Below are 27787 nucleotides of genomic sequence, written 5' to 3' on the forward strand. Positions count from 1 at the left end.
CAAATCCCCTTCCTCCCCCGCGTATCGCCAAATCCCCTCCCTCCCATTCCCCTTCCTCTCCCACCGCCGGCCACGGCTTCACCTCCTCCACCGTCGAGCCCAACTTCCCTTCCTCGTCCACCTCCACCGCAGAGCATGAATTCCCTCCCTCCCCTTCCCCTTGCTCTTCCACTGCCGGTCAAGACCCCCTCTCCCCCACCATCCGCCTCCACCGAACCCTAGAGTAAGCTGTTGCCACCACCGCCAACGCCGCCACACTGTGCCACTGCAGAGCATGAATCCCCTTGCTCTTCCGCCTCCACCGCCGGTCACCACTCCACCTCAACTGCCGGTCAAGAATCCCCACCCCCTCCTCTCTCCTCCACCAAACCCTAGAACAAGCCGTCGCCGCGACCGTATGGCGCTGCTTCAAGGACCTCTGCGTCACAGTGATGGGGAAGAAGACTGCAGCGAAGAAACCCCGAGGACGCAAGACAAGAGGTATAATCTTCTTAACCCACCCCACGCCTGCCTATTTGCTATTCATGCATATGTATGTCTAATGGGTGTGTGGTAAAAGCATTTTTCTTGTGTTCTATTTAAGTTGCTAGTGTTTCTTGTCCATTAGAGTTCTGGTCATACCTATGAAAAAAGGGTCTTGTCCTGCCAAGTGTAGATTTGTGTCACATATTGTTACAAACTTAATCAAAATATAGTACCTTGTTATTAACTATAGATTATACACATAGTAATTCGTGCTCATGTGTTCACTCATCTTAGAAGCACCATTGCATCCTTTGGAGGAGTCGCGCATCAGAACATGCATAAGGAACAATTCAAGGCTGCAAGCACTCGGAATTCCTGCACTATCGACATTGGTTGCAGCCAAAACTGTCATTTCACCCGAAAAAAATAAACCCAAGCATAGTAGTGATGATTCTGAAGCTGAGTACCATCCTAACGAGGACAATACCAGTGAAGGAGAGTCATCCGATGATAGTTTAGTAGATGAAACAGAAGCACTGCAGTCCACACCTGCTGCTAGCTCAAACTCTAAGGTGCTAATTTCCTCCATCTAGTCATTCATTGCTTAGATTTGTTGCTTGTTTGCCATTGCAGCAGAATTTTATTATTGTTTGTTGATTAAACCATGTTTTCTTATCTATCAGGGCTGTAAGAATACTAGTCAGAAAATTAGTAGGAAAAGATCTGCTGCCATGCCCCCTGGTGGAGTCAAGCCTCGGCCTCCTAAGAGAGTTCATGCGGACCTCCCAGCTAATCCATGAGTCACAAGGTCGAAGAAAGCTCTATTACAAGATGCTGATGCAGGTACTCAAAGTAAGGAAATGTCTGGTCCTAAACATCAGACACCAAGTGTCATCCATGACCCAACTGCTTCTATGGCTTCTGTTCACCAAGCTGAAGATATTGTTCCCAACATTGATGACCATGGTGTTGAAGGAAAGTTCTTACTATTATTATCATATCATGTTCATGTTTTTTTGTTTTAAATTGCTAGCCTAGGCTATTAGCTCTGATTGCATGATGAACATACTCTCACTGGATGCTTTTTTCTAAAAAGGTGATGATCCTGGAAATTGTGATGATGACAACTGGATTGCCAATGGAGCTGATCTTATTGCCCATCGTGATGACGAAAATGAGATGGCCAACGAAGCTGGTGGTAGTGCCCAACCAAATCAGCAAACCCAACCTAACAATAACTCCGAAGGCATGTTATAACCTGAATCTTTCTAGCATCTATTAGAGTTAAACTTCTTGTTCAATCTATTGTTCTATGCATTTTCCTGTCTTTATTTATACCATATGTGTGCGTGATTTTTTATAAGTCATTCTAGTGTTGCGGGATGATGATATTCTCAAGGACAACTCCATTGCTCATTTCTTAATATCACAGTATTTAAATAAGGACAATTTACATAGTACTGAATTTAAAATTGTGTTTCTTGCAATGGATTATATCATGATTTTAGTTTTATCTTCTTCTGTCTTTGCTGAAGATATTGCCTTGTTGAAATCTGCTCGAACCGTGTCTTCCGTTCCAGTTAACCTGTGCATTTGTAACAATCAGAAACACGCCAACATGACAAATACTGCATTATTCCATTTAGTTGTTGTTTCCATATGGTTATTAGTTCATTGTCTTGACTTTTTGTGAGCTTACTTCCCGTCGTTATAGTTACTCATTTTCAAACGATGTTCTCCATTTATTAGTACACTTCTATATGTGTAATTGCGGTTTAATTGTATCCATTCTTGATTTTACCTTCTTTTCATGTCCACAATCCTATGAGGAGCCAAGGGAAAGGGGCCCCAATTTGGGAAAAGGTTTGGAAAGGATCACTCGACGCCGGCAGGGCAAACTGCCACTTGTCATTCCAGAAGGGAAGTTAAGGCCGGAGGCACCTCTTCTTGCTGCAAAGTTTGCAACTGAATGCAACATCACAGTTAGACACCATATGCCCGTGTTTAAGCGCTGGAAGGATTACAAGGACCTAGATGGACATGTCCGAGATGGGATCTTCAGGAACTTTGTAGGAGAAGTTGGTGTAAGTACAAAGTTCAGGCTTTCTCCTCAAATGGCTATCAACCTGTCAATTTTGTGCTATTGTGTCAATTATGTGCAATCATGATACTTACCCATGTTTTTTCATCGGACTTGAACAAGTTTTAGATGGACGTTGATGTTGTGCCAGTTAGGAAGGCTTGTACTGAAATGCTGAAATGTGCGACTCGCCAACAACGATACAGGCTCAAGAAAGAGTATTTTAACCCTCACCCACTCCATTTGGTGACGAGAACATCTCCTGTCCCCTCGATGACTGATGAGCAGTGGAATGAGCTGGTGGAAAGCTGGAAGGATCCCAAAAAGATGGTATGTTTCTTCCTCGAGACCAATCTCTCGCCTTCTACATGCTAAACAAGAAATTGTGCCTTACATGTATTTGGTCTGTTGATGTAGGGGATATGTGAAACTAACAAAAATAATCGAGCTCAAGTTAAGTTTCACCAAACCACTCGCGCAGCTACCCTGTGCACTGTGATAATCTGGTAAGTCAAACATGTGGCTCTGGATGTGCATTGTCATGAGAAATATTCTTGACCATAGGTTCATGTAAACTGTTGCGTTCATGTAGTAACTGTGTATGATGCTCCCTTGCCTTCATATTTGTTGTTTCCAGGGAGACAAATACAAAGATAAAGAACCCAATGCATTGGATTTGTTCAAGGAGTGCCACTACAGCAAGAAAAAGAAAAGCTACACCGGTGTTGTCCAAGCTGCAATTGTAAGTCAGCTTCAAAAGACTACCAACCATCAATTTTACCTTTTTGCGTACTAGAACTTATATTGTTTGAGTTACTCCACCAGATTGAAAACTGATAATCAAATGTCAGTGTATCTTAATTGAAAATGTTAACATGTTCACTTAACTATCTTGTAATAGCCCGTTCTATATGATTGTACCCTTTTTTATTTTCATACAACTGATAAGTTTTGAAGCGATTGAAAACCATCAGTTTTGATTTAGTATATGGCCAGATGAAATGACTTTAATAAAAGCGCATAATCACTTTGACATGTGACCGATCAGCCACCTAAAATTACAGAATTTGTTTATTAATCTATTATTTGGCTTTATATATTGTAGTTTTGGCCATCCTTAGTGTCTTATATTTTGTGTGTGTGTGTGTGTGTCTATATATATATATATATATATATATATATATATATGTATATATATATATATATATATATTATAGATTGACCTCCAGAAATAATTTGATTTAAACATTACTCACTTCTAGTTAATTAAGGAAATAGTCCACTTTGTTGTAGATGATAGTATATATGAATAATTTGAATCACCTCCGCACAGAAAAAAGATTAATCTGATTGTTATCACAAGTGTCTAGTTGTAAAGGACGCATGATAGCTTTCCTTACAAAGACGATGCATGTAAGCTTGCTGATGTTGTCTTCTCTGCTTGTGCTTAAGACGTCTTATAACCATGTTTGTTGCTTGCATTGCTAGACCGAGATGGAAAACAAGGTCTCTCAACCTACAGAAGATGGACAGGAATCGAACTCTGCGACGGAGGCTGTAGCTGAAGTGCTTGCTAAGCACACTAAGAAGCCAAGGTTTCTTCAGCATGTGGGGATCCAGCATGTCCATGCGAGATCTAGCGATAGCAACTGTGAAGCAGAATTGGCAAAGAGGGGCAATGTCGAGCTTCGGGCACTTGTTGACACCTTGACCAAGCAGTTGAAGGAGTCCGAAGAAGCAAGGACCAGGCAAGATGAGGAGCATAGAAAGAGAGATGAGGAGAACAGGAAGAAGCAAGCTGAGATGGATGCAAAACTGGACTTTTTGCTAAGTCAGTTGCAAGCAAGATCATCTCAAGGGTAAGTTGTTTGTCCAAGATCAGCTGTCGTCTCTACTTGATGCATGGAAGCTATGTGAATGTGATATACTGCTAGAACCTACCTTCTTATTTTGTAATGATTTTGCTGTGCAAACTGCACACTGTTGGATGCAAACTGGTTGCATTTTGCTGCTCCATTGTTGGTCGATTTGGAGATGTAAGCTCAATGTTACTGTGCTTTGTGATGTTGTTCTTATTTTCTGTATTTGTGATGGATCTGGAGATGTAAGCTCTTAAGCTTGGAAACCCATTTTGTGTAGAAACAGAGAAGGGTTGTGTCGGGTAGAGTAAACACTAATGGGCCGAATAAAGTGGCCTCGAAACACACTTTCTGGCCAAAAAAAACACAAGTGCCGCATGATTTTAATGGGCTGATGTGCATATCGAACGCGTGGAAATGGGCCAACGAGAGTGTAAATGATTACGGACCAAAACGAATGGGCCAACTAGCTGCGGTAAAATGGGCCCATAGACCTGGCTATACTAAAATAAATGGGCCAGACCACACTGGGCCGAACGCGTCGCTCCACGCTAGCGCCACGTCAGCTCCACGTTGGCGCCACATCAGCTCCACCCTGGTGCCACATCAGCTCCACGCCGGCGCCACATCAGATTGCAAGAGATGCCACATGGGACTTGTCGGTCTACACGTCATGTAAATCTGTGACGGAATAGTCCGTCACAGAGGACCGGGCCTTGGGCGGGCCAGGGGCCAGATCGGTGACGGAGAAAGACCGTCATAATTCATGACAGAAATGAAAAACCGTCAAGGATGGGCGCGTGGGCAAATTATGACGCGATATACATGACGGATTTTTGGACCGTCATGCCCGGACATCCTTGACAGTTTTTGGCATGTCTGTGACGGACACTGACTGTCACAGATTAACGACTTTCTTGTAGTGTTTTAAAATAGATTTTTCAGTGATTATTTTTTCTTCTGTTTAATATTACTATGTTTTATCATTATATTCAATTTGGTAATACTTAGGTTATTTAAAAAATAAAATGCCTTTCTAACAGATAAATTTTCGTTTGAAACTCCGATACTTCGAAAGAGATTATCCATTTTATACACGAAGTGCATCCAATTTTTATGGTAACCTCTCAATTTTTTAGCACATGCAAATAAAAAATTCTGAAAAATCCCATGTAATCTATACCAATATAACAAGACACAAAGAGGCAGATCCAATTAATCTCGACCTTCAAATCATGTCAATCTAACAACATAGACTGCTTCAATCTCGAGCGTTCAACACATTTAGCGTGCAATTAATTTCATATCAAATATAGTGTTAATCACATAATAACACACAAATAATATCCTACTTAATATCCGCATGCACTTAATATACTTCCAAATTAACGTGCATTGCACGTACACATTGACTAGTAAAATCAAATGGCATGAGTTTGATGATATATATTTCGTTGTCATGGATGTTACGTATTTTGGATGATTGGAGCATACTATTAATTTCAAACAATTTTTCTCTACTACATGCTTCATACGAGAGCACTCTTGCATTTGATTTTACATTAGTTTTAATTGTTTATCTTACATGTGTCAATTTTTTGACAAGGTTCATGCGGCAACATGATTAGTTTTCAAGGTTAAACTTATACCAAATTTTACAATCTTGTAAGGGTAAAAGAAATACAATCTTGTAGTCTACTTTTCATGCTGAAGTTATGTTGTTTATATATTTAATTGTACATGTATAATCCCTGTCACCGGTCTACAACTGCAACTAAGCCACTAAAATAGATGAGAAAAAGGCGAGTATTATAATCCGTGTCACCAGTCTGTAACATGTACTATTATACTGTACATGTATAATCCATGACATCGGTCTGCAACTCACCCAAGGGAAGAAAACAGTAGTTCCTCCGTCTAGGTGAGTAAGTCATCTTATGAAAACCAAATAATCCCAATGGTGCATTAACTTCTACCTTGTTTCTTACATATCAATCAGTAAGAGATAAGGGGTGTGCATGCTTTTAATGGCTTGAGACTATCAAACACGACTTGTAGTAGTTAGTTCATTACATGCACTGTTAGCGAATAAACATTAAGGTCTCTCGTTTTTCCCTCCTTCTTGGTCACGGTGCACAACCTAAGATGATTTACTCATCTAGACGGAGGGAGTATCATCTGATTACAAAAGTATGTAGACGAGCTTACTTACAAAAGTATATGTTCTTCAACGAAGCAGCGATATAATATTCTGGCATAGTGGCACCTATTGAGCGAGCAGGAACATTCATAGAATCATTCTTTACATCTTGTGCCATGCAGGGCGAATCACTGTTAATAAGTACACAATCAAATCTATTAATTAACAATACTAAACTTTGCAATCACATGCGCCACATTATATTCAATTTCCTGTTAATCTGGAGATTTTTGAACTTAGGAGGCCAAACTCCATGCAGGCCTCCATTTGCAATTTTTAAATTTCATATTTCTATTTTTTTTAAATCTGAAAAAAAATCATAGTATTTGTACCGTACATATACTGATAAGACTAGTTCACCTCGGAAGACCCAAAACAACAAGTGCCTCCTCCAGATCCGATCCATGGGCAACTGCTACATATACACAAAATTACAGCCATGTATCCATGTAGACCAGAGTGTAATGTGATTTTTGTCTAGCAACCATCGTGTGCACAGTATTTCCACACTAAAATAGATGAGAAAAGGGCGAGTGCACACCCAAGAGAAGAAAACAGTATCTGATTACAAAGTTTTTTTTAGAAATAGGCTTGAAATGAGCCCGGTTTTGAATTAAAAAAGTCATCAACCAGCCAGGAATTACATGGCCTGATTACAAAGATGGATCCTTCAAAATGTACTTTGAAAAGGCAATCATATACAAGCCATTTCATCCATAGCTTGTACGGTGAGGACGAGCTTACTTACAAAAGTAAGTGTTCTTTAGCAAGGATGCAATATAACATAATTACTTCCTGCCATAGTAGTGTTCTTTAGAGATTACTTTCTGCCATAGTGTACTGGCATAAGAACACAAGTATTGAGCGACCTAGGAACATGATGCGTACACTATACTGACAAGACTAGTTCATCTATCAATCTGTGTCAGCTGCTTCGTCTCGTATACGGCGAGATGAAGAAGACAGATCTGCTGTATAGGCAGCTGTTTCGTCTGAAGACCAACAAAGAAATTGTGCGCCAAACGTGCCGACGAATACTAAAAAATTCTGTCAGTAACCACTAACCTTGTTGTCTGAAAGCATTAATTTATCCGCGCGGTCAACTTTCTTGAGATTTAACAAAGACCAAGGAAAAGCTCACAGGGAGCGGCTGTTGAGTCGAGATTACCCCATACGCGTGTACGGCGTCGAGATGACGCTCTCTGCAGGGTATGGGGTAATCTCGTCTCAACGGCTGCTACCGAGAGCAAAAGTAGGGACGGAGTCGAGCTGTCGACCTGCCGCAGCGTGGAGGTGGAGGATATGCGACATGTGCTAGGAGGTGGCTCCGGCGTGCCATTTATCAATCGGGAGAGGGGTTCAGTGGCGGCTGAGATGGGAACTGTGAGAGGGCAGGGGATTGGGGGAACTTATATAGTACTCCCTCTGTAAACTAATATAAGAGCGTTTAGATTACTACTTTAGTGATCTAAACGCTCTTATATTAGTTTACGAAGGGAGTAGCAATTTCGATTAGGGTTTCGTTTTGGGCCACTGGGCAATTAGTGATGGGCCACGATTAGGCCTATCACTAGCAAAAATGCCCGTGCCTTGTAAATGGAAGAAAAAAAAATACATGTTTCTTAATTATGTCATTAATTATCATCGTTCTCAACTTGCTGATATAACACCACCTTCAAATAAGATAGGCGAGGTAGTTATTCGAGTATTGGTTCAGCAAAGCAGAACTTTTGGAGCAGATGCACAACTACTGAAACTGAATATTTGCATCACAAATAAGATATATGCTTCTTTTATCGCAGTCAATGTGAGGATTGAGTTTCATGTAACACAACTTATGAAACCAGGTTTTTTTTTTATAAAGAGAGTTCCCTCTCCGATTTCTATTATTAGAAATCACCAAGTCTTACAGCCAGACCGACTTACATATAAGATTTTGCCAACATGCATCATATCAGCATATCCTATGATGCGACCCCTCGAAGATGATGACGGGACACACTCTGCTAGCTCCTCGGGAGTGCAAACCTACCAGCCGCAAACTAAGTCTGAAACCAAAGAATTTAACTAAAAGAAGATCAAATCATATGAAACCAGGAAATTTAATTAAAGTAGAGGTTGGCACATTGAATAGTCCATGTTCCAAAATTTCATAGAGATTGAATACAAAAGGACATGTTGGAGTTTAATAAGGGGTGTATACCAGTAAGGGGCAGCCGCAAAAAAACGTATACCAGTAGGGTCAGCTCAACATGCAAGACCAAATGTTAAACCGAATGAGGCAGGGCACAAAAATCGACATGCAGCGTGTTAGCCAAGAGGTTCGCTTGGCTGTATGCATTCTACCTATGCAGAGGTCGGGTGTGTGCTCATAGTGTTTGTATCCTCTTGATGCTTCATTTTGAGACAATAAAAATTCGCCCTGTATCAAAGAAAAAGCCAGCAGGGTCGCAAGCACCCGTGATGTCTGCTTACGGAGCGCCTGCCGTCGATCAGCCGATAGACCACAATGTTACTGCCCAGGAACATAATGGCCACACGCCGAGCGACACTGGCGGTGTGGCTACACGCAGCTCGAACATTCACCACACATCCTGGTCGGTGAACGACAGGACGAACCATGAGCGACTTGCAGGGCACCCCCCCCCCCTCCCGGTAATACTTTCACTCTGCCAACCTCTCTCTTTCAGAATCCCCCGATTCAACCAGCTCCCGACCGCCTTCACACACGTTGTAGCCCCGAGGCGCGCCTCGAGCATCCCCGAGTAGCCCCGAGACCCTCTCTCTGCCTACTCCTAGTCTTCCCCGCCACCGGAGCCCATAGACGCCGCCGGAGCAGCATCTTTGACCCCACACTGCCCTACTCTGTCTGTCTCCTTCCTATCTTCTCCTTCTCTCTCCCTCTCTCTCAGGGTTCACAGGACGAAGCCCGAGGAGCTCGCTGTCGCCCTTGCCCACACGCTGCAGCCCCCGAGGTGTGCCCGAGCAGCGCGCGAGACCCTCTCTCTGCCTCCTCCCAGTCTTTCACGGCGCCGGCGCCAAGAGACCCCACCGGAGCGGCAGCTCCAACCCTGCGCCACCCTGCTCCATCCACCTACCTCCTATCTTCTCCTTCTCTCTCCCTCCCTGTGTGTTCACAGGACAAAGCCTGAGGAGCTCGCTGCCGCCCTTGCCCTGGCCATGACGACAAATAGCCTGGAGATGCGTTGTGCACCTTGGTTGGGCGTGAGAATCGGGAAGTCAGGTTGTGCAGGCCACTCTTCGGTTTTGTCGCTGCCGGTCCCTAGCTCAAGAGATGGTAGGTAGATTGGTTGCGTCTCGCGGGATTGAAGGACTTTTTCGATCCCCGATCCCCGCCGGCCAAACCTCCCCGTCCTTCGTGCTAGAAAGGGGGTGGATAAGATACATAATATGGAGAGGGAGGAGCACTGCGGGTTGAATATACCAAATAACAGGGGGTTGTGTGCAAAAACGAATCACTTTTTAGATATCCACTTAAAAGGGGACTGCGGGTTTAATTACCGGAAAAACACAAGGGATTTTTTGTAAAAAGTGTGTGACGGTGAACAGACAGAAGCACTGCGTGCTTTATTATTAGGTAAAGATCAGAAAGTAGGTCGTTGTGTGCTCCTATACTCGACTTAGAAGGATTGCCTCAAGTTGCTAAAAAAAGGATTGCCTAAATCTTCTAAAAAAAACTCTCCAAAAAAGGTAACCTATTTTTGGTAGTAAATTCCCATGATGAAAATGAAGAAGAATCGTCGCTAATGTCAACTCTTTTTCTTGTCAGCGGTGACGACACTAGTGCTGGTTAATTTAAGCCCGCCAATGAAGAGGTTCAATAAAGTATATTAAGCTATGGTGTATATTTATATGCAGCCATTCCAAACTTCGGAGTCACTTCCCTCACTTAATGCGCATCGGCCATCTCTTCTTGCCCTACTTTTTCTTGCTTTATCCCTTCTTCCCGCATCTGCCGTTCCGCCCTCCTCCACATTATTATCGCTGATCGTAACGCATCGTAGTCATTTTCTCCACCTGAACATGATGGTCTTTGGACGATTCGCCACCGATTGAGTTGGGCTCATTGCGGTGCGTTTTACCTTATCCCCGCATGCAATCTATTGTTTCGGTTCCTCGCACCAAGATTCGTCAATCTTATCTATTGTGGTGTTATATTTTTCTAGCCTCTTAGTTCTAGAAATATAAAGGTTTGTAGCCAAGTGCCTCTTCAGAGTTACACATAAGTAAATCCATGCTGAGATGAACCAACTAAAATGACAAATAGTTGGCCGAATCATTCAGCTAAACCATGGCTATATGTCACTTTTATTCATGTCAGGATTGGCAACAACCTACCAACACACAACCAAAAATATTAAAAATACAAAATTTTGTTAAAAAATGAACATTTTTACATCACACATGCTCGTTTCTTTTGTATGTGTGCAAAAGAAATGACTCATTTTGTCTCTATGAGAAAAAAACAGAAGTCGTGCTCTGAAAAGTTGAATTTTTTATATTGTGAGAAAAATTAAAAGAAATATCAAAACTCATTAAATAACAAAAATAAAGAAAACATAAGAGACAATTGAAAAGCAATGTGGCCCGCATAATGGGCGTCAGACCAACCATTGAGCGTTTTCGTTGAAGGCGTGCTAACTCCGACATTGAGTGATTTATAGGATTACATGTTCGTAGCGACATTTATGGTAGCTTCGGATGAAGATCTTACCTGCTGGGCTGAGATCAATAGGAGGGGGGGGGGGCACAATTACAAATTTATTTTTCTTGATCTTTTGCTTGATCCTTGTAATGCTTTTTTTTCCTCTTTCACTTTTCATTTCCTTTTTTTGTTTTGTTTTGGGGTGGGGAATATATGCAAACAATTAAAAAAATGAACCTATGTTCTAACATGTGATAAATATTTCTCTTAATATGGGATGAACAATAAGTTTTAGGCACATGAATACTCTTAGATTTTCATAATATTTAGATGTGTCAGTGGGCATCACAATGATCAGCTCGCATTCCAAAGGCGAGCTCCAGCCAATGGTATTCCTCCTCTCTCACCAGTTCATTCATCCACCCCTAAGGTTAGTTGCTGAATTAGTACCAATCAATTCACTATCCATTATGTATATTTGGTGGGTTTTCCACAAGAAAATATGTGCTCCCGCTAGTAAATTGACGCCAAAAGTGACCCATAGATGTCCCTCGTAAGGGGTAACCTCCAGTCAGTTTTTTAGGGGTAATCTCCAGTTAGTTACTCCCGCTAGTTAGCACCTTAGCACCGGATTTGAATTTTGTTCACGATTTGGAAAAGATGTTACGAGCTTACAAAATTTCAAATTTGAAAATGGTTGTGGATATCAAAAATATGAAAAACACAAAAGGAGATAATGAAAGATGGAAAAGGAAAAAGAGAAAAAAGAACATAAACCAGCAGAAAAATCCCGGCATAAAAACATAGCAAAAAGCCTAACCTAGAAGCTTCCCAAATGCGAACCTTGGGACAGCCCAATAGCGTACACGTGTGAGCATGGCCTACCAATAACCAAGGAACGGCGTGTTAGGACATACAATCTGGGTGCTAGGAATTAAATCCCGACTGTTTTGGCATTTTTGCTTCTTTCCCGGCTATTTTTTCTTGCATTGACACATAAGGAGTCAGGCGCTTAAAAAACATAAATAAAATGCAACTACTAGCGCCGAAGGCTTTATGCATGTTGATTTGCTCAAGATTTTATGCGCCCAAGCGTTTGAGATGGACTTAAACCCTGAAACAAGAGTTCACTTGAGTGCTTCTACTGTCTTTTTAGGATAAAATGACTCAACTTTATTCAATGTTCAAAATGTTCATGCGAATACAACGTAAATTAGGAGCCTGTAGAAGACATCAATGTTGACCTTGAGACACCCATAGCGTGTCTAAGGTGGCTACGCCTCGATGTTGGACTTCCTACTTTCAAAGATGAAAGAATAGGATCCAGAAAGAGCAACCGGAGCTCTAATCTTCTTAATGATGTTTCCATGCAAACTGCCAGTATCATTGTTGATGTCTTCAACAACCATTTTGTAGTCAGAAGCAATGACCAGATGGGAAATATTCATATCAGAAGCTAGAGCTAGTACCTCGCGACATGCGATTACTTCTTGACATGCAGGGTCGCTAACACCTAGAAGTTTCACGACAGATGACTCAACAGATTATTCCCTGATGAATCCCTACAAATGACAGAAGAAGATCCTTCATTGTTCCCCTGGCCATAGTCCATCGGCCCTTATTTTGGCAACACTAGGTGGAGGAGGTGTCCAACATGCACTAGGCCCGGACATCCCCCTGGCTGCTTGAAGGTGGGCTTGTGGGTTTGCAACTTTCAACTTCACTAATATATTTCTTCATAAATTCATAGGTCGCCTGCGGGCTTTCAAAGAGTTGTTCGTGCAAAGCTTTCCTTCTAGCTTGCCAAATCACCCAAAGTAAAACCAAGATGATGGTGAAATAGCCATCGGGGAGAGAATCCATGAGTGTAAAAATCCATCATCTTGCGTCATATTCCGTATTTCTCATCAGAACATCAACCAAGTATGGATCCTCGGGCTCCCAGACACAACATGCCATGTTTCTTTCCAAGAGCGGTGTCTCCACAAACCGTCCCTCTCACAAATACCGCAGTTGATAACATGTGATGCATGTCTATGATAAAGTAGGTCGGCTGTTGGTAAAGATTGTTGGGCTAGTTTCAAAGAAAGATCTTCAGTTTGATGGTTCCTAAACTTTGAAAAGTCAGTCTAAGTCCACCTCCGAATTTGATGTATTTGCCCGTTCATCAAGTCAAGCCTCACAAAGAGGTTTGGTAGCACAAGCATTTGGTATACGGGACAGACTATTAAACATTTTTTACATAAAGATAATAAACTATTCTAATATTTAGATTATATTCATGACAAATAAAATGAGTTAATGGCCATCAAAATTACCGGTGCATTGCGACGAGGAGCACCACCTAGTGGTATTCCTCCTCCCTTCTCGCCACTTCCCTTCATCCACCCCTGAGGTGAGCTTCTAAATTACTACCAATCAATTCACTGCTAGTATGTATATTTTGTGGGTTTTCCATAGGATTTAGGGTCAAGTCAGCAACCACTCAAGTCCGTTGTTTCTGCGGGCACACATTGGCTAATACTAAATGTGTCAAGTCCTGTGTCATGACTAGAGTTTGTTTCACATGGTATTAACTAAAATGTTAACTACTACCTATGTCTGCGTTTAAAAGGTCGGCGGGCTACTACACCGAGACCAAGGCATGATTAAATTTAGTAGTGTGGGGTTAATGAGTATGGCAACATTCAATGAGCTTTGTATAGTTATGGCTATATTGCGTCACATGCAGTGTGCTTATCCCTATAAAAACAGAACAATTAATCTCATAAGCTCTTTTTCTGCAAAAACCCCATAATCTTTTCGGCCCTCTAGGATAAGGTGCTTTCTAATCAGCCACTCTAAGAGAAACTCACGGCTTCCCACACCATAATATAGTGTGCATTGGCTTTTGTAAAAGTCAAGCTTCGCAAACGTTCACCAAGTTTATGGAGAAATTTACCTATATTTATAATGCCAATTATATATTATATGAAAATAGATTTCATGGTGAATCTAATGATGTTGATTTGGTATCCCGAATGTTTATAATTTTTTATTTAAACTTGGTCAAAATTGACAAAGTTTGGCTTAAAAAAAATCCTAATATGCACATAGTTTGGGATGGATGGAGTGGAGGAGCGGTTCTCTAGGACCACTGTGGCTGTTTTCGAGTGGGGACATGTCATTTCTTCCCGTCCACGACGAAACCTGAGCAGGCGGTGCAAACGAGCTTTGCAGCTAGCTAGGGAGATGGGGATCCAAAAAATCATTCTCAAATCCGATTTTTAGTTGGTGCTGCAGAAGATTAGCCAACATGCAAAAGATCTATCAGCAACCAGGCTGCTCGTGGAGAAGGTGAAAGAACTCCATGGCTTTGAGGAGTTTATGCTTAAGTGGGTGCGTCAGTAGGCGAATAAGGTCACACACACTTTCGCTAGGGAAGGCTGCTTAAATAAGCTTTGCAAGACTAGATCCGGTATCGAGTTTGCGAACTCAGTGATAGCCACGCAGTGCACCGCTACTTGATTTAATTAAAGCAGCAAGTTCCACTAAAAAACTAACTACCTATGTTTCGTATCTATGCGCCTATGACACATCATCAATTCATGCGTGTCAAGTAAAATTAGCATTAGGATATTTTTAGTGCTCATCTAAATGAGAATACTTAAGTCTCATCTAGGTGACTTAATCAAACAAACGGAAAAAGGCGAAAGGTATGTGTACCTGGAAAGCCAAAGTCCCGCAAAAAATAAGAATTGTTGTCTGGCGAGCTGCGTCTAACAGTTTGGCGATCCAGGTAAACAGAGTTATTCATCACCAAACGGTGTCAGGTATGTGTACTATATGCGGAATGGAGGATGAAAGTACTTTCCATGCCCTTGTGTCTTGTCCAAAGGTGCGTGCGTTCTGTTTCGCTATGAGAGAAGAGTGGAATATTCCTGCTAAGGAGCTTTTCAGATTTACGGGGCCGGACTGGATGTTTATTCTACTTGATCAAATGGGGTCGCCAGAACGTGATGAAGTTTTATTCATGCTTTGGAGAGCTTGGCATCTCAGAAATGATTTGATCTTTGGGAAGGGGAAAGAATCCTTACGTGCTTCTGTTACTTTTGTGGGAAATTACTGGAAATCCTTCACAAATGTTAACAATTGTGCGCAAGTTGACTTAAGCATCAAAGGTAAGGGGGTGATTGATAATGGGAGGTACATCACACCAATCGCGAAGGCTCATCGTAATTGGGAGCCACCGGACCAAGGGTATATTAAGATAAGCGTTGATGCTAGTTTTGTGGAGAGCATGAGATCTGCCAGCATTGGGATAATTGCCAGGAATCACCTTGGTGAAGTCACTAGTAGAAAAAGGGGCAAAATCTGAGACACATTAGTGCCGGTTTGATTTTGATTCGGCACTAATGTGTCCATTAGTGCCGGTTCCAACGGCTAGCCGGCCGCTCTCATTAGTACCGGTTCATGGCGAACCTTTAGCACCGGTTCGTGCCACAAACCGGTAATAAAGAGAGTGGTGGCAGGATGTTGTCAGTCTGGGGCCCATCCAGCACCTTTAGTACCGGTTCGTGGCACGAACCGGTACTAAAGGTCGACGTACATAAACCCTTCGTCCACCCGAGCCACTCTATTCTTCCCCTTTCCCCTCACTTCCTCTGTTCTTCCCCTCTCTTCCTCGAGCTCCTCACAAATTTTGCCCAAAATTTGTCAAGATTTGAAGGCCCCCATCCATTCAAATGATCACAAAGGTTAGCAACTTTGTCCTTTCAACTCTCATTGCTAGATTAGCTCTTACAATGCTTTGTATAGTGATTAATTTGGGAGGAATTATATTTGCTAGTATTTGATTTATATGCAATTTGAGGTCAAAAATAACACTTAGTTTGCATATGTAGGTGTGGTTTACTTAGTGCCTTCTATATCTCCGTCGTAACCACCGTCGATCGCCCGCACCGTCCCGTCGCCGGCACCACCTTGTGGTGAGGCTCTTGTTCATGAATGTTTTACATTACCAAATTGATGTTTGTGTGATTTGGATATATAGTTACTCGTATAATTGTCTTTCCCGTACGTTGTTTGTTATACATAGTGCCATGGTTTTGATATCCGTCCCCGTCGGCCCTCGTCCTTGTTATGATTCGGATGTGGTATATTCTCTTTTAAAACTAGTTGTTGCATTTCGTGTTTATGACAAATTATGCCCATCAAGTTGACATAGATATTTTTATCTAGGAGGTATGTGAACCGGAAATTCCAACCGACCCTATTGTCGAGAGGTTAAATTTAGTTGAAAGAGAAAACGAGTATTTGAAAGAAAAATTGAAAAGAATTGAGGGGGAGAAGATGGAATTGGAGTTGCATGTTGCCGATGTCGTCGATGATCACAAGATCAAGATGGAGAAAATGAGGTTGAAGATTAGAAAGATTAGAAAATATGCCATTGATAGTGTGGCTTGGTATCATTATGCTGTTGGATCAATTGTTACCTTAGTTGCGATCTTGATCGCATTTGTTGTTGCATTTAAATTCTTTAGCTAGAGAGTTATTTGTATGTTGCATTTAATTAAGTGTTGTATATGAACTTTATGTATGAACTTTATGTATGAACTTGTATTAATTTGGTCTATTCGGTGTTGTGTATAATGAAGATATGAGCCGACAATGGATGTATGATGACCGATGCTCTCCCGGGTTCATTAATGGCGTGCATACTTTTCTGCTTGCCGCTGAGGCAAACAAGCGGGCGGATGGTTTTATGCCTTGTCCATGTGCTGGCTGTAAGAATGGTCACAATTACTCTACGTCAAGAACCATTCACGTCCACCTATTTGAGTCCGGTTTCATGCCCCACTATAATGTTTGGACCAAGCACGGAGAAAGAGGGGTTATGATGGAAGACAATGAAGAAGAAGAGGACGACGACATCTATCCTGGCCATGGGTTCCCTGAATACGATGATACAACAATGGAGGAAGAAGCTGAGCCGGCAATGCGGGAACAAGCTGAAGAAGAGGCATCAGATGAGCCCGCTGATGATCTAGGTCGGGCCATTGCCGATGCAAAGAGAAACTGCGCAAGTGATTTGGAGAGGAAGAAGTTGCAGCGCATTTTAGAGGGTCACAAGAAATTGTTGTACCCGAATTGCGAAGCTGACAAAAAAAAGTTGGGCACCACACTGGAATTGCTGCAATGGAAGGCAGAGAATGGTGTATCTGACAAGGGATTTGGAAAGTTGCTGGTAATGATAAAGAATATGCTTCCAAAGGACAACGAATTGCCTGAGAGTACGTATGAAGCAAAGAAGGTTGTCTGCCCTCTAGGGTTAGAGGTGCAGAAGATACATGCATGCCCTAATGACTGCATCCTCTACCACGGTGCGTACGAGGATTTGAACGCTTGCCCGAAATGTGGTGCATTGCATTATAAGATCAGTCGCGATGACCCTGGTGATGTCGAGGGCGAGCGCCCCAGGAAGAAGATTCCTGCCAAGGTGATGTGGTATGCTCCTATAATACCATGGTTGAAACGTTTGTTCCAAAACAAAGAGCATGCGAAGGCGATGCGGTGGCACCGAGAAGACTGTAAGAAAGACGGAAAGTTGAGAGTACCCGCTGACGGTTCGCAGTGGAGAAAAATCGAGAGAAAGTACAGGGAGGAGTTTGCAGGTGACCCAAGTAACATATGGTTTGGTCTAAGCGCAGATGGCATTAATCCTTTTGGGGAGCACAGCAGCAACCATAGCACGTGGCATGTGACTCTATGTTTGTATAACCTTCCTCCTTGGTTGTGCATGAAGCAGAAGTTCATTATGATGCCGGTGCTCATCCAAGGCCCTAAGCAACCCGGCAACGACATTGATGTGTACCTAAGGCCATTAGTTGAAGAACTATTACAGCTGTGAAATGGAACAGGTGTACGTGCATGGGATGAGCACGGACAGGAAGAATTTGACCTAAAGGCGTTGCTGTTCGTGACCATCAATGATTGGCCTGCTCTCAGTAACCTTTCAGGACAGACAAACAAGGGATACCGCGGATGCACGCACTGTTTGGATGATACTGACACTATATATTTGGAGAGTTGTAGGAAGAATGTGTACCTGGGACATCGTCGATTTCTTCCGAGCAGGCATCCCGTAAGAAAGAAAGTCAAGCATTTCAAAGATGAGGCGGATCACCGGACGAAGCCTCACCACCGTACTGGTGCTGATGTACATGATATGGTCAAGGATTTGAAGGTAATCTTTGGAAAGGGTCCTGGCGGACAACCTGTTCCGAAGGACGCTGACGGACGCGCGCCCATGTGGAAGAAGAAATCTATATTTTGGGACCTGCCCTATTGGAAAGACCTAGAGGTCCGCTCCGCAATCGACGTGATGCATGTGACGAAGAATGTTTGCGTGACCCTGCTTGGCTTCTTGGGCGTGTATGGGAAGACAAAAGATACACCAGATGCACGGGAGGACCAGCAACGTATGCACGGAAAAGATGGCATACATCAGGGTCAGGCCAGCTACGCTCTTACCAAAGAAGAGAAGGAAATCTTCTTTGAATGCCTGCTCAGCATGAAGGTACCGTCTGGCTTCTCATCGAATATAAAGGGAATAATAAATATGGCAGAGAAAAAGTTCCAGAACCTAAAGTCTCATCACTGCCATGTGACTATGACGCAACTGCTTCCGGTTGCATTGAGGGGGCTTCTACCGGAAAACATTCGATTAGCCATTGTGAAGCTATGTGCATTCCTCAATGCCATCTCTCAAAAGGTAATCGATCCAGAAATCATACCAAGGTTACAGAATGATTTGGTGCAATGTCTTGTCAGTTTTGAGTTGGTGTTCCCACCATCCTTCTTCAACATCATGACGCGCGTCCTAGTTTACCTTTGCGAAGAGATTAACGTTTTGGGTCCTGTATTTCTACACAATATGTTCCCCTTTGAGAGGTTCATGGGAGTCTTGAAGAAATATGTTCATAACCGTGCTAGGCCAGAAGAAAGCATCACAAAGGGCCATGAAAATGAGGAGGTCATTGGGTTTTGTATTGACTTTATTCTTGACCTTAAGCCGATTGGTGTTCCTGAATCGCGGCATAAGGGCAGAGTGGATGAAAAAGGCACGCTAGGAGGGGATCAAATAATATGTATGGACGGGCATTCTCTCATTGAAGCACACTACACAGTTCTACAGAATTCCGCCTTGGTGGCTCCGTATATGGAGGAACACAAGAATTTTCTACACTCCAAACACCCGGAGAAGTCTGACGACTGGATTGCACGTGAACAAACGAGGACTTTCGCCGGTTGGTTGCAGAAACGTGCCATGCACGATGGCGATATTGAAGATGACCTATACTCGTTGTCACAGTTACCATCTTCGAATATAATGACTTTCAAAGGGTACCAGATAAATGGGAATACATTTTACACGATCGCCCAAGATAAGAAGAGCACCAACCAAAACAGTGGTGTCCGCTTTGATGCAACAACCAACACGGGAAAGGAAACATATTATGGTTACATAGAGGACATATGAGAACTTAACTATGCAGGTGGTTTGAAGGTCCCTTTGTTTCGGTGCAAATGGGTCAATATGACACGAGGCGGGGTAACGAAAGACCTGCAGTACGGAATGACAACAATGGATCTCAACAATCTTGCGTATGCAGAAGAACCATTCGTCCTAGCCAATGATGTGGCGCAGGTTTTTTATGTGAAAGACATGTCTACCAGGCCGAGAAAAAGAAAAGATAAGGAAGCGAATGGATCATACGACGAGCCAAAGCGCCACATAGTTCTTTCAGGAAAAAGAAACATCGTGGGAGTGGATGACAAGGCAGACATGTCAGAAGATTATGAAAAGTTTGATAAAATTGCTCCATTCGCAGTGAATATTGACCCGAGCATCCAGTTAAATGATGAAGATTTTCCATGGCTACGGTGCAAAGGGACACACGGGAAGAAAAATTTTCACACCCAAAGATCCGGGATGTGATTGGCTTCACTATCATCAATTTCTTCTATGTTTCACACCCAGGAGGGAATCTCTGTAATAGTTAGGGTAGTTATGTGTTTTGGCATTTGAAACGCGAAGAAATTTTATGTGCAAACAAATTCTTTCATGCATTTACTATTTCTTTCGAAGTATCAGGGTTTCGGACGAAAACACATCTGTTATAAAGGCATTTCATTTTTTAAATAACCTAAGCATTACCAAATTGAATATAATGATAAAACACAATAATATTAAACATAAGGAAAAAGAATCACTGAAAAATCTTTTTTCAAAGTTAAGTTATTCACAAACTAGTGATTCACACAAATTTTAAATAATTCAAAATTTAAACTATTCAAATTTGAAAACTACCGGCACTAACAAAAAGTTTGTAATTTTTTATACCTAAAGCAAAAATATTCAGAAAGAAACTCTAAATACATCAAAAAACAAGTCAAAAATAAATAAAACAAAAATAAATAAAGCAAAAAGAATTAAGTAAATAAAAAAGCCCGCCTACTGGGCCAAAGCGGCCTGCATACGACTACAAACACAACCTTCTGTTGGGCCAGGATGCAGGCCCGCAAAGGCCCAGTAGGCCCACAGGGCAGCACTGAACAGGTAGGCCCAGTAGGCCTGCTTAGGAGAGGAGCTCGAGAGAGCTACTGCACTGGGGCTTATAAACCAGTGTGGTAGCCCTTCGACTAGCGAGGTGGAACTAAACTTGCCGCATCGCACTGCGCCAGCGCACCCCCTTTAGTACCGCGTCGTGGCACCAACCGGTACTAAAGGGGGGGGGGGTCTTTAGTACCAGTTGGAGCCACCACCCGGTACTAAAGGGGGGCTCTTCCCGCCGCTTGGCCTGGCCAAAACAGACCTTTAGTACCGGGTCGTGGCACCAACCGGTACTAAAGGTCCATCCTATATATACAACAGTTGAAAAAAATTCACTTTCCCTCTCTGTTTCTTCCCTCCGTCGCGCCGCCCTGCCCCGACCCCGGCCGTCCCCGTCAACGTCGCCGCCCCCGCCCCTCGTCGTCGCCCCCGTCGACGTCGCCGCCCTGGCCGTCCCCGTCCCCGTCGTCGCCGTCGCCGCGCCCCGCCCCGTTGTCGTCGCCCCGTCGTGGCCGCCCCGTCCCGTCGCCCCGTCGTCGTCGCTCCATCATCGCCTCGCCGGTGAGATCACCCCGGCCGCCACTACACACACACACACACACACACACACATTATAGAATTTTAGTTATAGAATTTTTTTTCTGTTTTTTAGTTATAGAAATGTTAGAAATTATTCTGTTTTGTAGTTATAGTAATATTTTTAGAAATGTTAGTTATATAGAAATGTTATAAATTTTTCCTGTTTTTTAGTTATAGAAATATTAGAAATGTTACAATCTTTTTCTGTTTTTTAGTTATAGATATATTTATAAAAATGTTAGCATTTTTTCTATTTTTGAGTTATAGAAATATTAGAAATGTTAGTTATATAATCAGAAATGTTAGAAATTTTAGAATTAGTTTTAGTTAGATGAATTAGATTAATGTCAAATTGTTAGAATTTGCATATAGAATGTTAGATTAATGTTACTTTTTGAGGGCATATAGTATTTGTTCTCGACGATATGCCCGGCCCGCATCCTCGTCGTCGACCCGTTCGTGACGACGTCATGCTTCATAAGACCCATGTCCGGGACTGGGCTCCGCCGGGCTGGCACTGGGAGGTGCTACGTGGAGGGGCGCGCCGCTTGGTGAGGAACCCGGCCTCGGGTCCCATCGTCGACCCTGATCTCCTTTGGTGGCGTTCGCGTGTGCCACATTCGGTGCAGAGGCAGCCGGCCCCGCCGGAGGTGGTGCGTCGCCGTGTCAGGGAGGAAGACGAGCATGTCCATAGCTACATGGCTGCTATGGACGACGTCAGGTTCTCCACTACTTGGCAGGTTCTTTGGGCAGATGACCGGAGATATGATCCTGTGATGGTTCCTTCTCTTTGGGTGTCCACCGCCCGCGCCCCAGGAACCGCGAGTGGCACCCTAGATTCTTCTGTAGTACTCGATCTTTATTAGGTGCCTAGCCAGTGATGTATTCGATATATAATATTCGAGACGATGTATTCGAGATTATATATATTATTCGAGGCGATGATGTATATTCGAGATTATATATTAATCAAGACGATGCATATATATTATGTACTATATGATTCAGTTTTTCCTTATTGATTGCATCCATGCATTGTAATTTGAATACTAAATTGTTCTATATTTCTTCTGTATTAGTTAAGTAAAATCTATGGCGGACAATACCAGCAGAGACAAAGAAGAGGAATTGTTCAACATCATACGCAACCCTGACAAAGTTCATCAAGGTGACTCTAGGCAACTGGGCAAAAAAGTTGTTTTGGCATCGACCAAAGGTAAGTAATTAAGTAGTACTAGCTAGCTACCATCTCTTCAACTCTTGTTTCAATATCATTAATTAATTAATTATCATGCTTGATTAATCATTATCTGATTCAATTACATTCTCGTAAAGGCCCTGAAGCAGGCGTCGGGGAATAATCTGTGTGCATTCTACGTTTGCAAGAACATTCGCATGATGGCGTCCGAAAGGAGCAGATCTGATAGACAGGACTGGATACGTTTGTCAGAACACTATTCACACCGTTATCGATATCTAGTCACACAACTAATACACATGCATATTGATCTCCTTCTTAACAGTTCAGAGAGGTGCGGGATAAACTCCTACCATCGGACCGCATACTAGCACTTCAAGAGAAAATAGTCGGATTTTTGCTCGACCAGGTCATAGATCCCAAAGGAGAATACTATTATCCGCTACCGCCCCCATGAACCACTTGTCATCGTGCTCCGGAGGCACCAAGGCAACATATGTAGTAGAAATTGTATATGTATATACATGTGTATGTGTGAATAATTAATGGTTTTGGTTGTGAGATATTCGATGATATATATATATATATATAAGCAGTGGTAGTTACCACCACTTGTGTTTTGTATGTTGTATATAGTATCTGTCGAAATCGAGAGTATGTACGTGGAGTATGTAGTATATAACAATGATTAGGTAGTATATATACTAGTTTTTAGGTAGTATATACCATGTTTTGAGTATGCTTTTTTTTACGTACAAATATGTACGTATTTCATAAATATAACAAAAACTATGGGCATATATGCAATTTTTTCATGTAACTTGCTTTGAAATATCTTACATATAATATACGAATATATTTAAAATGATAAAGTAGTATAGAAAGTTTTGCGTATATACTACTTTATATACTACTTTCCAATGCGCAACTTTTGCGTATAGAAAGTTTTTTTGAATTCCTTATGGTTTAGATACGAATTTAAATACGGTTAAAATTGGTTTTGAATGCGCTTTTTTTAAAAAGTTTATCGAAATGGGGCAAATAATATATCGTTGGATAGCTATCAAAAATGCGAAACTTAGTCATGTTGAACGTTTTCTCTACTTCGCAACTGTTTAAGAGTAATTTGGAATACGGCATGACGGATCCTGCTGTTTTCTCGTCTGAAAAACAGAGTAGTCGTACTGATATATGTGTATGTTTGTACTGAGCTATTTTTTTAGAGTAATTTTGAATGGTTCCGAAAAAGGGTACTTGTACTGATGTTTACACGGGTTTGTACTAAGCGTGTTTTCACTAACTGGACTTTGCTCTGTTTTGCTCGTAAGTTTTCAATGGTTTATTGTATCGTCGCCCCTGTACTTGCATTGTTTATATCATCGAACTGAATGATATTTTTTTTTAAAATAAAATGTTTTTTTATTCTTTTTTGAATTAAACTTTTTTTACAATGATGCTCTGGACTTTTCTTATTTTACGAATTGTACTTTTCTCATTTGAATTGCATGGGGTTTCTTTTTGCTTGAGCTTTACAAGTTGAATTTCTGTCATTTTTTTTATTCTGAACGGACCACCATTTTTAACTCGTACTGATCAATATTTTTAATTCAACCATTTTTCCTTTCTAGAACGGACGAATATATGTTCGAGAAAAAGAGTACTTGAACGGATGTATGTATGATTTTGTACTGAGCGTGTTTTCACATATTGAGCGTGTTTTGTAGCGGTGTTACTAATGTATGTGTGTGTTTATACTGATGCATTTCTCACAGAGCAATTTTGAATGGTACCGGGAAAAGAGTGTACTTGAACGGATGTCTGTATGGTTTTGTACTGAGCGTGTCTTTATGTACTAGACTTTACTCTGTATTTTCGGTATGATTTTCCTCGTCACTTCTCAATGACATCATCATGCCTGAACTTGCATAGGTTATACTGTTGAACTGACTGATATTTTTAATAAAACGGAAATGTTTTGTGTTTTTCTTTTGAACTCAACATTTTTTGCAACGATATTTTGGACTTCTTTCATTTTACCACTTGTATTTTTCCTATTTTGAATTTCCATGGTTTATTTGTTTGATCTTTTTTCCAAAGTTATCTAGGACGTCGTGTTCAACTCTTTCATGTACTTATATGCCCCGAACTTGCATAATTTATACTGTTGAACTGACTGATATTTTTAATAAAACAGAAATGTTTTGTGTTTTCTTTTGAACTCAACATTTTTTGCAACGATATTCTGGACTTCTTTCATTTTACCACTTGTACTTTTCCTATTTTGAATTTCCATGGTTTATTTGTTTGAGCTTTTTTTCCAAAGTTATCTAGGACGTCGTGTTCAACTCTTTCCTGTACTTATATGCTAGTAATAATACAACATTTCCCATACAATTTTTGTCCATTTGAGGACATCAACCAAAATAGGCAGGAGAGAGCACTATGAAACTGATCATTGTTTTCGACCGGACTATTGTGTTGTTCTTTTCCAAGAACTTATTTTTATACATATGAGCAAACATCCCATGTTTCTCAACTTCGAACTTTATTTTCGTTTTCCTCTAAACTTGTTGTATATTTGAGTATGAACCGATGCAAATATAATCTTTGTCGAATTGCTTCAAATATTTTTGTATAGTACACGCACAAACATGATAAGCATATGTACAAGTACATATTAAAAAATTCTGCATTTTTAAAAATCAAATCAAGGTTTCAAATGAATCTACATATAATGGATCATTCAATGTTTTGTACTATTTTAGAAAAACAAAAGAACCAAATCTGGATACATAGTTTGCAGATCACATCACATATACCAAATAATTATTCCTGTAAAAATAGCAAATGTTTATTCTATAGAAGAAGGATCCAGCAGGAAAGGTACATCAGTACACATCCCTCCAATCAACAATGTTCAACACATATTTGCTGACACATATTTGTTATACAATAGGTCCCACTGCAAACCACAAGTTAATTACTTCCCTCCAGAACATGGACAAATCCTAGAGCAACCTGAACTGAATGAAGAAACATTTTTTATTCCTTTGGTGGCCTGCTTGGACCAAAACGCGCCCGTGATCTTTTTCTTCCTCTGAACTTATGGTCTTTTTAGTTGAAACTGATGTAGACATTTTTCGTTGAACTATTGCGGAGTTTTGAGTAGTAGACGCACAACCTGACAAGGCAATGTACAAGTTCTTGTAAAAAGGACAACCAAGTTAATGTAGAGTAATATCATAAGTTCAAAAAAAAAGAGTTTTGTACTATTTTTGCTATAACAACTAAGTTAATGTATGTCATGGGGCTGGACTAGGACAACGATTGATATCCTGGAGTGGTGGAGAGGGAGCTCATGTCACTACCAAATCTATTAGGGTACTAGAAATTCATGGAACATACATAAAACCAAACTAATTGATTATAAGCACTCCTATGAACTGAACTTAAATTAGAAATTGAGCTGAACTTAAAGAGTGAAAACAAGAGTGTGTTGCTGCTAGCTTTCCAATCCTAGAACAACTTCTAGGAACGTGTGGGAAACATGCAACATACCTGAACTTGGTGTGGACTGGTAGTTGAACTTGCTACCCATCCACACTAGTACCAGCGGCAGAAGACCAAAGTATTTAAGCAAATACCTAATGGCATCAAGAAATAAGTGACTAAATATTTAGAAATAAAAGCGATGGTACAAAAAAATTGAACTGATGTTTTTCTGTCATTCCGACAAACCTCCAGCATATATTTTTTTTGAACTGATTTTTTTCTATCATTGAGATTTTAGGTTTTTTTCGAATGAGGTGAAAGCATATGGTCTATTTGAACTTTTACTGAACATTGAAAAATGTTTGAACTGATGTGAACTTTTTGACTATAACAAGAAAAGAAAGCACTAGCTAGTATTCAAAATATAAAAAGGGCGGTATTTCTTAAATACAAAATTCAGAAAAGAATGGTGCTCTCTATCAGATTGTTGATGCATGAAAATCGCATGAACTTCATATACTGCAATAGAGTTGCATCAAGTGCACACACACATTGGCACGCGTCTGCTACACCGAAAGCTTGCGATGAACTGTTTTAAAGTTTGAAAACTAAACCTTTTGTTCTCAAGTACTGACACTACAAAATATAAATATATATCCATTGTTTCTAACACAAAAGAGTGACCACGAATACCAGCACTACAAAAATGCACTCTACTGGTATAGACTACAACATATTTCGCATTACCAGATTGCAATTCTTCTTGTAGATGATATATTTTTTCGACAAACTGATGAACTGAACAAGATTCACATGAGACATATGATTTTTGGGGATTTCCACAAGATTATGCGCAATAAAGCATCCGGACCAAAAAGAACAGACAAGCTGAACTGAAAACCAAAATAAATGGCCTCTGGGTTCCTCATATAGCAACTAAAACTTCAGAACAACTGCCCCTTTTATTGCTGCACTACTACTTAAACAAGGTAAATCAATAAAAAACTGAACTAACAAAAAGAACAGACACCTACGAGAATGTGGTTCAGAAACACAGTAAGTTAAAGGAGGTGCGGTCACTGAAGGTACACTCATGTTGCTAACTGAATTTCCACTATTTGCATGCCACCATTGCATTGTGATATTATCTAACTAGGACTTGAAGGTTCTTAAGAATGTGTTGATTTAGTCAACATGGTGTCTGCTTATTCTGCTGTAGATGTATGCAGTACATTCTGACAGTGTTAACTTCCTTTTCAGGATAAGTATGATTTTGTAGTTGAAAAGAATGATAAGCTGGAGGAGCAGATGGCTTCTCTCTCTAGCTCCTTCATGTCTTTAAAGGTAGGTACTGCAGTGCAGAGCCCTGTTGCATTGCATAGAATTACTGTCCTATCTGTGTTCCTGGAGTAATAAATAGCTGTGTTCCATTTCGACTCCACGGGAGCAATTTCTGTTGGCAGAGAAGCTGAAGAGTACTGGAATAGAGGAGGTGGGTGTGGGTCAGAACGAGGGGAGGCGGGCACTAGATTTTGGTGGTGGTGAGCAGAGCCAGAGCCAGAGCCAGAGCAGGCAGCGTTCAGATGTTACCGCCATCGAGAAGAGGACGGCAAGAAAGAGCAGCTTCCGCATCTGCAAGCCACAGGGCACGTT

At 41.3% G+C, this 27787-nt stretch overlaps 1 pseudogene; it reads left to right on the forward strand.

The window, feature by feature from the left end:
• The first annotated feature begins 431 nt into the window (after window positions 1-431).
• Window positions 432-27547, forward strand: LOC123115359 (uncharacterized; annotated as a pseudogene).
• The last annotated feature ends 240 nt before the right edge of the window (window positions 27548-27787 follow it).

Source organism: Triticum aestivum, chromosome 5B (assembly GCF_018294505.1).
Source record: "Triticum aestivum cultivar Chinese Spring chromosome 5B, IWGSC CS RefSeq v2.1, whole genome shotgun sequence".
Taxonomy (NCBI): Eukaryota; Viridiplantae; Streptophyta; class Magnoliopsida; order Poales; family Poaceae; genus Triticum; species Triticum aestivum.